The sequence below is a fragment of the Tupaia chinensis genome, unplaced genomic scaffold (assembly GCF_000334495.1).
Source record: "Tupaia chinensis unplaced genomic scaffold, TupChi_1.0 Scaffold000330_1, whole genome shotgun sequence".
In the NCBI taxonomy this organism is placed as follows: Eukaryota; Metazoa; Chordata; class Mammalia; order Scandentia; family Tupaiidae; genus Tupaia; species Tupaia belangeri.
In genome coordinates this window covers 3,011,129-3,019,751 of record NW_006159824.1, presented here as the reverse complement: position 1 = coordinate 3,019,751, position 8,623 = coordinate 3,011,129, and the positions used below count along the sequence as shown (strand labels likewise).

At 46.2% G+C, this 8,623-nt stretch overlaps 1 protein-coding gene across 1 annotated transcript in view; it reads right to left on the bottom strand.

The window, feature by feature from the left end:
* The window catches only part of LOC106733180 (leucine-rich repeat-containing protein 37B), a 75,683-nt gene extending 73,645 nt beyond the window's left edge, over nucleotides 1-2,038 (bottom strand). Inside the window, exon 1 of the mRNA XM_027773209.1 lies at nucleotides 1,752-2,038. The gene's annotated coding sequence lies outside the window, so the exon portion shown is untranslated. The remainder of the gene's footprint in view (nucleotides 1-1,751) is intronic.
* Nucleotides 2,039-8,623: the final 6,585 nt, after the last annotated feature.

Sequence of the window (8,623 nt, the reverse complement as noted above, 5' to 3'; positions counted from 1 at the left end):
GTGTGCTAAAGTTCTTCTTGATCTTTGGAAGGCCTTTCAAGACACATTTAATATAAATAATCTTTTCACGTACAATAGGACTAGGCCAAAACTGGCCCAGGATGCTCTCGTCCCATGGTAACTAATGTTCTAACAAAATACATAACAGTGGTGCCATAGGCTACACAAATGTATCCACAACACCATAAACCCATTTTAAAGTTTTTCATTAACTTATTAGTCACTTCACCACCAGTTGAAAAGGCTGTATCCCCGCCCTCATCAAGTGAACACTAACTCCACCCCTTCAGGATAGGTAAATATATTAGGATTCCTTAAGTTTTAAATCCCTATAGAATTATATAAGTATCATTCTTTATGAAAATCCATAAGAACTAATATCTATGCTTGAGATTTTCTTTCAGTAATCATAAGACGGCTGCTGCTGAACATCGGTTGATAGTTAACTCCGCTTGCTGGAACTGTTTCCTGAAACTGCACTGCTTGAAGTTACCAGGAACCTGCTTTCATCAATCAAACAATTGTTGAACTGTATCGATGATTAATAGACTTGCCCTTAATCAAACCCTAAATGGTTTCTATTGTTAAAACATTATGAATTGATCATTAGTACACGTAGCCCCTCTCCCATTTACTTGCATGTATCCCATTTTCAATAAAAAGGCACGGTGATCCCTAGCAGTTGTCACTCCTCAGAGAGCGATCTCTGGGAGTGTCTGGCTGAGGACGTGCATGAAAAAGCACGAGGCCTTGGTCTTCCTTTCCTTTCCAGCGTTGCCTCCGTCGAGCCAACCCACTCCTGCCGAGGCTGGTCCCCGGCAGCAGAAAACACTTAACCCACTGGCAAACAGATTGTATAGGACCCCTCTTCCCACCTCTGAGGGGGTCTGCTTTGCTCTTACCTGGGTTGATACTACCACTGCACTGTTACAGTGTTCCCTAGTCAGCAACTCAAGGACCCATAATCAGAAAGTTGTTACAACCCTTTGTCGTCTAGGGCACCTCAGCAATCATTGACAGTGACCAAGGGATCCATTTAACTGAACATCGGATGCAACAATAGACCAAGTAAATGCAGATTGACTGGTGATTCGCCTGCCTTGAAACCAACTCGTGCTGCTCTGACAGATACACAGTGATTGAATGTATTAAACAGTTTTAAGTTAAAAAATGGCATGCTGAAGGACACCCTGAGAACTGACTGATACTCACTACAGGGGTGAAGGACCCACTTACATAAGCACTCATGTCCTCAGTGAACGGGGCTGTGCTCATTGGCAGGCACTCTGCCACCCCTCAACACACTGACACAGCCCTGGGCAACACCTTTAAGGATGCAGATCTGAAGGCAGGAATCTTCACTGGGACCAAACTGGGGAAATGAGAATAACCTGTTGCTGCCTGCCCCACCAGACGTAGTTCCCAGGGGAAATGCTCTCCATTGGCCTTGGGAAGTTCAGTCTGAAGCCTCTGCTTACTCTCTAGAGGGAAGGTATACACCATAACTTAGACATTCATCCCATGGTTATGAGAAATGCACAAATACTATTAAGTGTCATACCCCTGGGTCTCAATGCTAAAAAGAAATTATTATCATTTCTATGTAGCAGTTCAGAACACTTCTACTAAGCTTTCCTATAATGGAAAAGATGGCTCCAGGGCCCGATCAGGCCTGGTACTACTCCAGGGCAGTAAGGCCCCCACAAAGTGTCACACTGTTATCACAGGACAGAAATATTGCTGTGCTTTACCTGATAATCGTGTCTTGCCTTTGTTCGTTCCTCTTCAGCATCTGTCTGATCACCCCTCACCTCTGCTCCAGGCACACAGTCCTCCAGTGAGACACACCCCTCTCCAGTGCTCACAGCAAATCAGCATGCTGGCTGCTTCTCAGTCCCCAGAGTCCACAGCCTCCAGATGCCATGAAGAATGAGGTCAGCTAACATCTCTGAGTGGAGACACTTTCGAGCATGGCTATACCTGGGACACCAAAGGAGAACTGTTGAGCTGTAAGGAGCCCAAGAAATAGGTCTGCCCTGGTAAGTGGGTAAGCAAGGAACACATGCCCTGTCCAGACTATTCAGCTGGTGGGTGGCTCACTGTTGTCCAAGTAAAAGTTAGGGACCGTGCCCCTCTGTGCACTGGACTCTGTAATGGCACTCGATATAAGCCCGTCCAGATGTGGGATGGACACCATAGACATGTGCTCCTATACTGTCATCCTCACTGAGGGTCACCACTGGGGGTGGCAAAACCCAAATGTAACATGGCAACCCCCAGCTCCCCGAGAACCCCATGGGCATGCAGTACCTACGGATGGCCTTATTTCCCAAATATTTGGGCGGACAGATATACAGAACCCCGGACAACAGCTCTGTACAGGCGAAGGTGCTGGATGAACGCCCGCCTGGGGGCTCCTGGGCAGGGAGCGAAGCACCAACTGACACCCGAGAAGGGATAGGACAGAGGGGGCGGGGGCGAGGAGGGGCTCTCGGCAGCGGTTAACGGACCCAGCCTACCCGCCGCCCCCTTCTGGGCGGTTGATCCATTTCGCGCTTCCCCTCCCAGCCGCTTGTTGCCAGAAGCCTCGGAAATCTATTCCCAAATCAAGAGCCGTTTCCATGGCATCCAGTCTTGACGTAGAAGACCAGACACAAACAAGCGTGTGGGGGTGGGGAAACACAGAGCATGTCTGCTTTGTATCCCAATTCCAGTAACAGGAGCTGGGATTTTTAGGGCTAGGCATGGGCTGAGAACCAAATGCATTTGGATGGTCTGAACTCAAGTCTCTTGAACTTTAGTTTTCAGATCTGTAAGGGGGGTATAAAAACACTGGCATCAACGAGTTGTTTGGTTATGTGGACTCAGTGCAAATTGTTCTCCAGAGCTGAGACACAGTCACTCCTCCAGTGAACAGCCTTTTAGGCTGTCAGACCACAAACCTCACCCTCACTGTGCCTTAGGCTGTTCTAGCTGCTAGAGAGGACAGAAGCCACAGAATCTGCCCTCTAGCGATTTAAATAAATTCTAGAGGAGATAAGAAATTGGTAGAGGGGACCAGCAGGTGGCCTGGTGGTTAAGGCACTGGACACTCCCACATGGCTAATCACAGTTTGAGTCCTGGACCTGGTGGCTTGCTTGCGCTCTCGTTCTCTCTCTCTCTCTCTCTCGTCAAATTAAAAAAAAAGAATGAATAACTAAAATTGAAAAAAAGACCTGTCTAAAAAAAAAAAGAAATTGGTAGATAAATAAATAGGAAAGATCATTTTGGATACTGGCAGGTGCTTTGTAGAAAATAAAATTGGGGTGGTCGGCCCTGTAACCTAAGGGTTAAGGGCCAGGATCCCATGTGGCCCACCATCGCTTGAATCCTGTTGCTTAAAAAAAAACATACACACAAAATGCATAAGCGTGTGTGCCCCCAAATACTAACGGGATTCAGAAATGGAGAGGAAGGGATTGTGGTGTGACCACACTCCATTGCAGAGTGCTTTCTTCCTCTTCCTCACTCTTTCTGTTTGTCTGTCTCTTTCTGGTGAACATTCCCGCCCTCTGGCAAGTAATAAATAAGTAAATACATACATGCATACATACATACATAAAATTACGAAGTGACCCCCTAGTGCAGTGGTTGGGTGCGGTGCATTGGGAGCCAGATTGCCACTCAGGGGACACTTTGCACACATGCACATTGAGTGTCCCAAATCCTGACAGCATGGTTTAGTGGAGGAAGGAAGACTGCAGCAACACCATGCTCCATTGGGGAGTGCTTGCTCACTCGCTCTCACGCTCGCTCTCTCTCGTGCAAGTGCCCTCTAGAAATTAAAGAAATGAAGAAAGAAAGAAAAGAAAATTGAGGGGAGGGAGAGTCAGGTGGCACAAAAGTTAGCACAACACTCTGATGCTAGATCCACATGAAAAGCCTCCAGTTTTGCATCCTGTGGTCTCCCGGGTTCAAGCATACTGTGTGTCTGTGCCTATGATCCAGACAGCTGGGACTGGGAATGGATCACTCTGTGGGACCCTATTGGGGGTCCACTCCTCTCTTACTCTCTCCCTCACAGAAGAAATTAATAAACTGTTTTTTAAAAAACTGTCAAAGGTCGGCAGGTGGTGTGGTGGGGATAAGGTGCTGGATTCCCACATGTCTGACCACATTTTGAGTCCCAGACCCAGCAGGTTGAAAATTAAACTGGTATGTGAGCATGTGTGCCCAAAATCCCAAGAGGAAAATGGAGGAGAAGGGATTGCAGCGTGGTCATCCCCCCATGTGGGTGACTTCTCACTTTCTGTCATTCTGTTTCTCCTGCAAGGAGGGATGGCCACACTGCAAACCCTCCTCCTCCATCCTCCTTTTGGGATTTTTGGGCATGCACGCACATATGCCTAGTGTGTATTTCAAATTGCTGGGTCTGAGACTTGAACCACAAAAATGAGCCATATGGGATCCAGCCACCTAACCTCTATACCACCTGCTGACTGCCCCCCCCAGCAAAACTTAAAAAAAAAAAAATTTGTCAGTCACCTTTGTTGATCCAGAGTGTATCAATATCTGATCAAATTCCTCATCCCTCATCATCCCTCAGGTGATGTTTGATCACCCTAGCCTGACTTCAGCAAGAATTCAGTTAGGTCAGTTTAGCAAAGAATTATCCTACCCTCTTCATAATTTTCTACCCAGTGAAAACTTCTATCTCACGCCCCACTCTGTCCCTTGGCTATAAATCCCCAACCATTCCTTGTTATGTTTAGAGCTGAGCTACTGCAAAATCCCATTACACTAGTCTCTATACCTATTGTGACAGTCATGAGTAAATTCTGCCTTACTGTTTTAGTGTCACGGATCATTATTTCAACAATATATACACACTCACACACAGAGTTTTTGACTGTCTTATAAAAATAGGACCAAACACAAAAGCTCTAACTTTCCATGGCCAGCAGGTAGTGTGGTGGTTAAAGTGCTGGACTCCCACATTGCTGACCACAGTTCAAGTACAGGACCCGACAACCTGAAGATCACACAGGGGTGCATGCATGTCCAAACTCCCAAAAGGAGAACGGAGGAGAAGGGATCGTGGCATGGCCATACCCCCTGAGGGATGAGTTCACACTTTCCCTCTCTCTGTCTCTCTCCAACAAGTACATGCACCCTATGACAAAACCCTAAAACGACAAAAAAAGTTCTAACTTCCCCTCCCCCTCAACCTCGCCAACCCTCTCAGTCTATTCCTGCCACGTAACTGCCTCTTGCCAGGTATGCTTTCAACCTAAGACTTCTTTCTACTGGCTCTTTTCTCAGCCTGTGATGATCTCTGCCCCATAGCACATGGCTAACTTCCCGATCTTCTTCAAGCTTGATGCAATCTTTTTTTTTTAAGTTTTACTTCTATTTTCTTCCATGAGCAAGAGAGGAAGAGATAGAGACAGACAGAAACAAAGAGGCAGCATCCCCAACAGAGCCTTTATGCCATGATCCCGCCTGCCCTAGCGCCACCACCCTACTAGTCATGGTCATGTGTATGCCTAGCACATCAAGGGAGGTCTCTGAACTTGAACTCAGAACTTTCTCATGTATGATTGCCTCACTGTGCCACCATCTGGCCCCCACTGACTTAAATCTTGGATTCTAGATCAGGCCTACCCTCTCTAATTTTGCAATATATGCCACCCTCATGCTCCTGACCTCCTCTACTCTGCCCTAATCATGTCAGTTTTCCAGTTCTTTTACACATAAATCACTGATTCATCCAACATGTCTACAGGAGTCTCTGGCACACGTTAGCACTCAATAACACATAAATAATTTACATCATGGAAATCAACAGCAACTTCCTATTAAATCTTGATTCTATATACACAATTATCTCCACTCCTGAAAGCCCACCAAAACATCCATGAAGTAGAATGAATACAGTTCCAGAATACTGAGAATTAGAGAAAATGCAACAAATAAGTAATATCAACCACAATTTGGAAAATTAGAGCATGCGTGGAAAAACCATGTTGTATGCTATAAGAATGATTAAATTAAAAATTCAGAGTCACCTATAAACTTGTCACCCGGATAGATCTAAAAAAGAAAAAGAAAGGAAGAAACCAGATGAATTCAAGTTGTGCTTTTACAGAGCAGGCAAAGCTAAATCCAAGCTTGCACAGTATCAGAAGAAGCTTATTTCCACTGCAGAACCCAGGAAAGAGTCAAGAAGCAGAAGTCCTGGGCCTCTGAAACAGGTATGTAGTGACAGTTTCACAGGTATGCACATGTGTCAAAACATGAAATTTTGGGAACCAGCAGTTAGCGTAATGGCTATGTCGCTGGATTCCCACGTAGTCGACCGCGGTTCGCGTCCCGGACCCGGTGGCTTAAAACTCACGCCGGGCACGTGTGCGTGCGTGCCCACGATCCCGAGAGGAGAATGGAGGAGAAGGGATTGCGGTGTGACCGTCCCCCCTGGGGGGTGATTTCTCGCTTTCTATCTCTATGTCTCTCTCTGTCTGGCGAGCGCACACGCCCTATAGCGAAAACCTCTCAAAAAAAAAACAAAAACAAAAAAAAAAAACATGAAATTTTATTCCTTAGATGTGTATGGTTTAATGTCTGTCAGACTGGCCTATAGCCCAGTGCTTAAGTGCTGTGCACTGGAAGCCAGATCTCAAAAGCCTGACCACAGTTCTAGTCCCAGCCCCAGCTGCTTGAAAAACATGTCAGGTATGTGAGTGTGTGTGTGCGTGCATGTGCACAAGCGTGCGTGCCCCAAATCCCGATGAAATAAATGAAGGAAAAAGGATTATGGCATGATCATGCCCCATTGGGGAGGGTGTCGTCTCTGTCTCTGGTGAGCACACACACACCCTTTGGCAAATAAGAAAAAAGATAATTATCATATGTCAATTAGATTTTTTTTTTTGAGAGGTTTTCGCTATAGGGCGCGTGCGCTCGCCAGACAGACAGAGAGAGACAGAGAGACAGAAAGCGAGAAATCACCCCCCAGGGGGCATGGCCACGCCGCAATCCCTTCTCCTCCATTCTCCTCTTGAGATCTTGGGCATGCACGCACACGTGCCCGGCGTGAGTTTTAAGCCACCAGGTCCGGGACGCAAACCACGGTTGACTACGTGGGAGTCCAGCGACATAGCCATTATGCTAACTGCTGGTCCCATATGTCAATTAGATTTTAATAAAGCTGTAGCTCTTTTCTGGCTGGAACCATGGAGGACATTCTAAAGAAGGGAAAGAAGGTTCCTGCTGCAGCGAAAACTAAGAAAAAGGCTCTTGCTGTGGCTGAAGCCACCAACAAAAAAGTTTCCTGCTGTGCCAGAACCCCTTAAGAAAAAATGAAGGAATTGTGGGGAGCTAAAGATTAAGTGCCTGAGAAAGAAGTTTTCTTAAAAGATGCTTCAAAAGGCAAGGAGGGAGCTTATCTATGGAAAACCTGAGCACTATCATAAGGAATACAGGCAGAGGTACAGTACTGAGAGTCCCATGGCCAGGATGGCAAGAAAAGCTGCTGACTTCTATGTACTTGCAGAACCCAAACTGGCGTTTGTCATCAGGATCAGAGGTAGCAATGGAGTGAGCCCAAATGGTTTGAAAGGTGTCACAGCTCCCTCGTCTTCACCAGATCTTCAATGGCAACTGTGGTAAATGCAACAAGGCCTCAATTAACATGCTGAGAATTGTGGAACCACATATTGCATTGGGATATCTGAACCTAAGGTCAGTAAATGAATTAATCTATACACGTGGTTATGGCAAAATCAGTAAGAAGCAAATTGCTTTGGCATAACTGTTTGATTGCTCGATCTCTTGGTAAACAGCATCAGCTACATGGAGGATCTGATTCATGAAATCTACACTGTTGGAAAATGCTTCAAAAAGGAAATAACTTCCGGTGGCTCTTCAAATTATCTTCTCCATAAGGTAGAATGAAGAAAAAGATCACCCATTTTGTAGGAGGTGGAGATGCTGGAAACAGGAAAGCCAACATCAACAGACTTCTTAGAAGGGTGAACTAAGGTATCCACCATGATTTTTTTTTTTTTTTGAGAGTTTTTGCTATAGGGCAAGTGCACTCACCAGAAAGTCAGAGAGACAGAACGATGGAAAACAAGAAATAACCCCCTGGGGGGATGACCACACCACAATCCCTTCTCCTCTATTCTCCTCTCAGGATCTTGGGCACGCACACACACACGCCCCGTATGAGTTTAAGCCACCGGGTCCAGGACTCGAACCACGGTCGGCTACATGGGAGTCCAGCATTGTAACCATTACACCATCTGCTGGCCCCAACTATGATTATGTTTGTAATTTGGTGAGTAAATAAACAGTGGTTGTTTTCAGACTGCAAAAGAAAAAAAGGGAGGGAGGGAGAGAGGGAGGAAGAGAGAGAGGAAGGAAGGAAGGAAAGAAGGAAGGAAGGAAGGGAGGGAGGGAGTGAGGGAGGGAGAGAGAGAGGGACCAGCTGGTGGCGTGGTGATGAAGGCGCTGGACACTCCCACATGGCCGACTGTGGTTAGAGTCTGGGACCTGGCGGCTTGCTTTCTCACTTTCCCTCTCTTTCTCTCTCTCTCTTTCTCTGTGTCTCTCTCTGGTCAAATGAAAATAAATGAATGATTA